This window comes from Sitodiplosis mosellana, unplaced genomic scaffold, assembly GCF_009176505.1.
Source record: "Sitodiplosis mosellana isolate CC-2019 unplaced genomic scaffold, AAFC_SMos_1.0 Smas_scaffold_6167, whole genome shotgun sequence".
Classification (NCBI taxonomy): Eukaryota; Metazoa; Arthropoda; class Insecta; order Diptera; family Cecidomyiidae; genus Sitodiplosis; species Sitodiplosis mosellana.
This window is the reverse complement of record NW_022601408.1, coordinates 4,485,739-4,494,170: the sequence shown is the minus strand read 5'-3', so window position 1 is coordinate 4,494,170 and position 8,432 is coordinate 4,485,739.

The window sequence follows — 8,432 nt, the reverse complement described above, 5'->3', positions numbered from 1 at the left end:
CCGTTTGGACACACGCATAGAAAATAACTCATTTTACCCAAATTTCGGTGTAAATTCATCTTAAAATAGTTGAAACCTCTATATTGCCCCATCTCATTATTAGTCTTTACACTCAAAAATGTTGCAGTGTAATGATATCAACATTTTCAGTTTTTCACCGCTAAAAAAATGAGAAATCCATTTTAATTATGGTTTAAAAAAGTGTTTTCTAATATTTATTGGACACGTTTATATTTTGTAGATTTTATGATGATACAAACAGACAGGCGAACGTTCAATTTTGTAGAGTCGTGAAGTGACCTAGCGCTGAAACCGAGCCAAACGAGGCGAGGCTGCTAGTTTTTAATATTGGCTGTCAATTTGTTCAAGTATGTGAAATTAGAGCTGAGGAAAAAGAATAAGATTTGAAATATTCATATAAGTGAAAAATGAAAAATGAAAAATATACAAGAAAATCCAAAAGAAAAAGTACACTTTTTTTCTGTACATGTAGTTCAGTCCTGGGCTTGTTGTCACTTTCGTTTATGATCAAAACAAAACAGACTATGTCAATGAAAGAGATTGAGAATGGTGTATATTTCAGAAAGAATTTATTTACTTCAATACCAAAATTAATGAGTAGCGACGGTTCACTTCAAACGATCACACTTTTTTTCAGTTAATTGTGGGCAATTTTACAGTAAAACTTTTAGTTTGTCGAATATTCTGATTAGGAATTATTCAAAAAAAAAAAAAAATTCCCTTTTCAACTCCATTTTTATCAAACACTAATATCGTTAACTAACTACAAATTTTATTAAATGTAAATGGTTTTTCACTAAGCGAAATATTTTTGATATTATCAAGAGTACCCAAATTCAGCCGTATTTAGATTTATTGTTCCATATCGCACCATCGCCACGCAGGCCAACCAAAACCCAATATCGAAATTCAGATAATACGTTTATTAAATATTCACATGAAGTCTAATTGATATGGGGAAAAATGAAATTAAAAGCAAATATGTCATGAAATATAGTCAACATATAAATAAGTATCTCTACAGCTTACCCATTGGGTTTGATTGTCCACACATTTTAATTAACACTTTCAAACTTTTCAACTCCATCTTTGTTTGATGTCCTGAGCTTTTGTGTACTTTTATATATAATATACACTGGATAAACTAGATTTCATCTTCGTCTTCGTATTAAAAAAAAAAAGAAAGAAAAAAAAAACATGGAACTACTTTCAGAATAATGAGCGGAACAAATACTTCGATTTATTCGGTACTCAGATGGTTTTATGGAATTAAAGTTTCGCTAATTTTTCTGAGAGTATATACTTGTTAACCCGGTAGTACCCACAAGTAGTAAGTTAAAAAAGTAATTGAAGAGATCTTTTATAATACAGTTCGTCTTTGAAAATGTTTCTGATGCCGAAACGAAAAGAAAAGCATAAGTATCAAATCAACAACAAAGAAACAGACAAGTGAAGAGATCGTATGAATATGACTATATCAAGCCCATTTATACTGCTATTTCATAAATATTGAAATTACAAACGTATTTCCACCTTTATTCACTATATCACCCATTACAAATTAATTGGCTAGCTTCTGAAGGACAAAGAATCGGCTTGGTAAAACATGTGAACAATATTTGGTCAAATCTACATCAAATATTTTAGTCTGAATGAAAAAAATGTATTTCGGTTGTTATGTGTTTTCTTGGAAAGCCATCAAACATAAGATGATTTGTACATATGTAACGTCTTTTGTACAGAATATGGTGTGTCCGTATGTGTATGTGTATGTGTGTTTATCAACATAAACACCAAGTAGTCAACAGATAATTTGGATAAAAATGATTTGGGTTAAAATCGTAACAAGAATTTTGAAATTATATAAAACAACAACAGCAACATAAATAAATGCTAAAGCAATCAGATATTATGACTATATAATATGAATTATTCTACTGAACTCGAATAGAAACAAAACCATGTGTTATAATCAAACCAATTTCCTAACATCAATTCATAATTTCGATACTTATCGAAACCAGAAAACTAATAATTAACAAAGAAAATAAAATGAAATAACAAAATGATAAAAACACACACTACGAAAAAGAATTTGGCGCTAGCAACACACAACTTAAGAATAAGAAAAAAACAAATATAGAAAAAAAAAATCTGTAAACAATACATAAACTGAAGATTTTTTGGTGAAATGAAGAAAAAAAAACGATGCCGTTTCACATCGTGAAATCCTTGCGAAAGATGTTAATATGGAATGGTCACGGCGATTTATAAAACTATATGCGAAAGATGTGAAGACACCATTCTACGAATGTCTTATTTATTACAAATTATTTCATCTGAAAATAATACGACTTACAATTTTACTATATACACTAGCATGTTTTTCAAATCTGGAAAAGAAAAAATGGGGGGAGGTATCAGTTAAATGAGTAGAAAATTCTGTAACAATTGATGATATTCATACAGTGTTGCGATTGATATAAACACTTCCCGCAACAAAGAAAACTGTCGTATATTCGATTGAGTTAGAGTTGCTGCAATCACATTGTCCATATCACGCATCTACCGCCATGTTCGTTCAATTGCTCGTTCCATTTGCAGTACATATTTGATCACATTGGTTGCGATGAGTGTTGTTCGCATTGCACGTTGATCCTGTCAACAATCTGCGCACAGTTTGAATCGATACCGCTTTTTGTTCGAAGGGAAAACCGTCCGAAAATCTTTGCACACGTTTATGACGTGAGGTATTTGTCCACCATTTTTATGACGCAATTGCCTCTCTTCTTAAAGGCCTCGATTAATTTCCGGTTGCCCGGGCATCGTACGTGCTTCTTGATACGAATTGGTGAATTCGGCGTAACTGTTCCGCATCCAAAGAAAATCAGTGCTGGTTTGTGGTTGACTAAACGGCCGCCAAATAAATCAATTGCTCGATTCCATTCTATATGCTTGTCTATAGCTTCGAGCCGTGTATGCTTCAATGTCATTTTCCATCATCCGCAATCGATGTTGAACGTAGAAGCTCCACTTTTTGCCACGTGGTGATGGCATCTCTTTGATATCACTCTGCACTCGGTCGCGATCGTATTCTTCTTCAAATGTGAACAGTCGCGCCATCTTTTCAGTCTCATTCTTGCGAACGCCTTCTTTGCTTTCATAGTCGTACCGTTTGCTCGATGTTTTTATATTGATCCATGAAATTTTCATCAAAAACACAAGCAATTGTAAAATTTTATTCAAATTTTCAAAAAATGAAAAACTGAAAATAAATCCACTTACCTCTTCGGTACGTACATCTCGTTGTATAGTAGCATTCCACGTTCAAATACCGGGATCGATGCCAAGCACATACCAAAACGTCAGAGCTTCATATTGACGGAGCAATTCTTCGTCCGATATTACCGGTTCTGGTCGATATGGCCGTACATAGCATACCGAAAAAATTCAGTTTTGTCAAAAAATAACAGTAAATTAGAAAATTGCAAATCGCACCACAGAAATGAGATGTAGTGAAAAAAGCAACCCACAGCGAAAACAAAACCAAAAAAATATTCAATTCATATTCCTAAAAGTTCAGTAAAGTAAAGTTGTGCCATCACTATGAAAATATACTCTTACCATTCTGTTCTTTTTCGAACGAAAAAAAAAACGACTTATATTCTAGAATTTTCCATTTCAAATGGCATTTCGGATTAATGCATGAACAATTTAAATCATGAAATTTTATTGTATACTACTGATGTGATTTTTGCTGCGGGAAGTGTGAATATCAATCGCAAAAATGTATGAAGACTATGAATTATTGAAGTTTTTTTTACTCTTTAAACTGGTTAGCCACTTTTCATGTGATAAGAATGAAAAATACCCTAATTATACAGACATATTGAAAAAAGGACGGACTTATTTCATTTTAATAATTTTTTTTTTTTCGTTTTCTTCATTTTGGTTCTGTCTTTTTTCAGTTGCTTTGCTTTCTTTGTTTGTGTTGCCACGGTCAACACCAATATGTTTTCAGATTGCATTTCGGAAATTGGAGAGATTTTATCAGGGAGATCTCACTCTTTTCAATTACTTTTCACTCAAAAGTATTAGTTAAAGAAAAACAGTAATTTGAAAAGTAACTGAAAGAAAAAAATTTATTTCTGACTAAAAATTACATCCAACATGTAGTTTTCTGTCAAATATTACCTCTACCATTACTTTTTTTCTTTATATTACTTTTCAAATCACTTTTTCTCCAACTATTACTTTTTAGTGAAAAAGAGTGATTTCCTCTTCTGATTTTATATAATAATTTCATTTTTTTATAAATAATAAATGTTCTCTTAGAGCATGTATTTTATTACTATTATGTTATTATTATTATATTTTATCATTTAATTTGTGCTCACCCTTCTTATTTTGCCTATTGTATTTTTCTTCCCAATATTAAAGTTAAATATTCTTTTTATTTTAAACATGTGATGCGAAATTTAGAGTTAACACGGATCTCCAGTTTCATGGAGCATCTCACACCACATAAATAATTGAAAGTGAATAATAAAAAAATACAAAGTTATAAACTATGATAAAGCTTAAAAACGTAAATGTAATGTTAAATGTATGAAATGAAGAGACACCCAAAAACCGTTTAAAAATTTGTTGTATAATAGGCAGAAGCCATAAAATGAAGAGAGTAAACGATTCACTTTTTCATAACGCTCCCTCTTGCTAGTGGTGAACTCATTTGTTAAAACAAATAATATTTTATTAATGTCAAGATACTATGTATTAAATGGATTAACAGAGACATCAACATTTACATGCAAACTAAGAAAAACAATAAACCACAACAAAACTTACTTGAAAGTAACATCTAAATTATTGACAATTAAAATCGATGTATGCACAGACCAAAAAAAAAAAAAACTAAAACAAAAGGAAGTAGAGCAAGAAATTAGGATTGATTTTCTTCTTTTCCTATTAACGACTCCAATTTTAGATTGATCTCGATTTAACTATCAAAATTAAAATTGCAAATACGAAACAAATTCTTGCCTATTTTTTGTTGATGAGCCAAATTTGTCAAAAAAGTGCATATCGTCGATTAAGTTTTATGTTTGAAACAAATAATAGGGGAAAACATTTTCAGTTTTTCTTCTCTTCTGTCAACTATAAACATAACAAACACATCCAACAACAACAAAAATGACGACAAGAAAAGAAAAAAAAATATCCAAAATGAAATCAAAACGCTATAATTCATTGAAACAAAGAAAAAAACTAAAATGGGAAAAGAACTAAAAATACACTTGAAATAAGTTAACATTTTTTAGAGTTTCTCTGGCTGTTTAATAATTATAATGGAATACATAAAATATTCTTTATAAAGTTTTTACCTTTTTAAAATCAACAACAACAAAAAGTAAAAGATTTAAGACAAAATATATATTATGAGCGAGGAAAGCGAATACGTACAGAACGTCTGTCTACGTCTTACGAACAAGAATATAAACAAATTGATGTTATTGTTACAAAAAATGTTGGATAATTTTGTTGTTCAAAATGTGTGTCAATTCGCTCCCTCTGTCAAATAATTTGTTCTTCAAGAAAAATCTTAAAATATTTAATTTTGATTCCATCAACGGAATTGTTAAATGAATACGAAAAAAAAAAAATAACAACAGCAACAACAACAAATTAAATAAATGCTTATTCTCAACCCTTTAATCATAAAATATTTATAATAGAGTTTCCTTCGCAATAAAGAAAATTGTATTATATTAATTGTACAATTTATAAATGCAGTTCATTTCGGAATTCGGTTCACGAAAAAAAAAAAACGCTTAGTCTCCACAAAAAGCTATTTAGTTTCAATTCAGGTAAATTTCAAAACTCTGTTTTTTCGGAATAGCTTATGTTGGTGCTTGTTCAAACGTGCGTTGAGTGTGTTCTGAACGCGTTGCGCTTATACAGCGACGCGTGAGATTTATCTAATAAATCCATCGCATGAACTTATTTGATGAATTCAGCTCAAAATAAACCAAGGGGATAGACACAGTTTTCTAACGTACAAGTTCTGACGAATTTGTTTCATTTTGCACCGAGTAGTTCCGAGTACATCTATACATTTTAAATGTAAACTCGAAACTACTCAAAACACTCAGTTGACTTTGACAGTTCTCTGTGTATACTACACATTACACTGAACCAAATGGCATCGAGTAGATTCTATAGAACTATAGTATCGCCGAGTGTTTGTTGAGTATGAATTTGTGTCTAACCCTTTGAAATAAACTCTGGTGTCTGTAAACTGTCAGACGAAATTTCCCGTGATCAAATCCCGAAGTTAAAAGCTGCCCTTATATAGTCTATTATTTCCCATAAATTTTGAATTTCTTCAGGTTTTCAGGAAGTCCGACTGGAGGCTAAGCATTCATGTAGCAGAAATGAAGCAAAAACCGAAGCTAAAGGTGGTAAACGGACGGACAGAGGACGAAAATTTGTCCTAATGTCCCATTTCAAATTAGGAGAAACGGACAAATTTTTAAAATAACTTATATAACTTCATTTAACTGATGAAAACAAAGAATTAGGACAAATTTACGTTTGTCCCAAATCAATAAAAGGACGGACGAACAAATTTTGTCCCTTTGCCACCTTTAAGTGAAGCGTGCATACATAATGTCTCAATAATGACGGAGTGAATGCGTCCTATATCAACCATTTGTGTTTCGAAACATTTTTGTACACGTATACGTGCTTCTTTTTCGCTTTGCTTCATCTTATCTTTGCATTCGGTGCTGTGGCCTACTCATCAAATGAGTGTGATTATCGCTATGCATAATACAAGTCAGTACTAAAGCCTAGGGTTGTATTAGGTATGGAGAGTTTGGATGTGGTTCTAAGACTAACTTTTTATTATATTTCAGTGACAACATATTCTGAATATACTATTCAAAGGCTTCTACATATTCCGTCCTTTAAAGAAAAATGATTAACATTGTGATTCAATTTCAAATAAGGAAAATAAAGCTAATGGATCTGCATCTACTTCTTCGCCGTCGGGAAAGCGAGGTTTAATTTGATTAGGATGATCAGGAACTACACGATCTATTGTTGCAACGGAGTAGTTGACGAATCCAGTCTTGTCAATGATCCATCATTCTTCCCAATGTCATGAATTTCCTTTGTGAATCATAACAAAGACGCTGTCATCAATGTTGAATTCACGTTTTTTAGCTTCATGCTTTTTATTGAACAGCTTTTCCATCTTGTTGGGGGCAAATCACTACTGAAAAGACTGAAAGCATTGAAATCCACTGAAAACAACTGAAAAGTACTGAAAAGAACTGAATTCAATTTTTCAGTAGTAATTCGTCCCTTGGTGAAAACATTCTTTACTTTTTAGCTCTAATTTGGAATTAAAATCAAAGAGATTTCGAAAAAAATCGTTCGATCCATTTTGTTGAGGTGTCATTTGAAAGCTGAAATGATTTGCATTTTAACTATCATTTTGGTTTTTTTTTTTTAAATTTACAAACCAACATTTAACGCTAACATAGACTCTTATGTCATACAAAGTTAAAACGATGTAGCGTGTAATATGGAACATCAAAAGGATAAATAATGTGTGTGTAAGTATATATATATAAAAGAATTGTATGGTATTATTCAGTCTGTGATTAGACGGTGAGATAAATAATAATATATACACTCTTGGACAAAATTGAGAGTACAACCTCGAAAAAAATTTACCAATGATTATTTCATGAACGTAATTAGTTTTTATTATTCAAACATTTGTTCTATTTATTGCAAAATATTGTGAACTAAAAGAATCTAGAGGAATTTTAGTGAATATTTTTGAATTTCGTGATTTTTTCTCAAAAATGTAAACCGTTGTCAAATTAGCATTGGACAAAATTGAGAGGACAGTTCGTTACATATTTATATAAATGGACCAACTTCCATGACAATTGAAAACTAGAGACACAGCTTCATGTACAGGCTCGCGAAGATTTGAAATACTGCATATGGCTTGCTCCACCGAACCGTTGTTTGAGAAATGGAGGCGGTCAAACTTGTTTTTATAATATTTTACTTCTGTCATCTTCAACACATACGAAAATTTTTTGAACCAAGAAAGATATTGAAGCATAGTAGACGGCATTTGAAAGATTGAAATTAGACCAACAAAATGCAATAATAACCGACCAAATATTCCAAGTACTTCAAGAGATACAGCCGTGGAAGTATGACAGCTTCTATCGAAATGACACCAAATATTTGACATTTGAGGTTAGAACTCAGAAATTGTAAATTATTTTTACTTCATGTCTTGATCAAATTTACTCTACTTATCAAGAGCTACAATTTTGTTGAACATGTCAATCCCAAAAATGAACTCCCTTAAAAGATGAAGA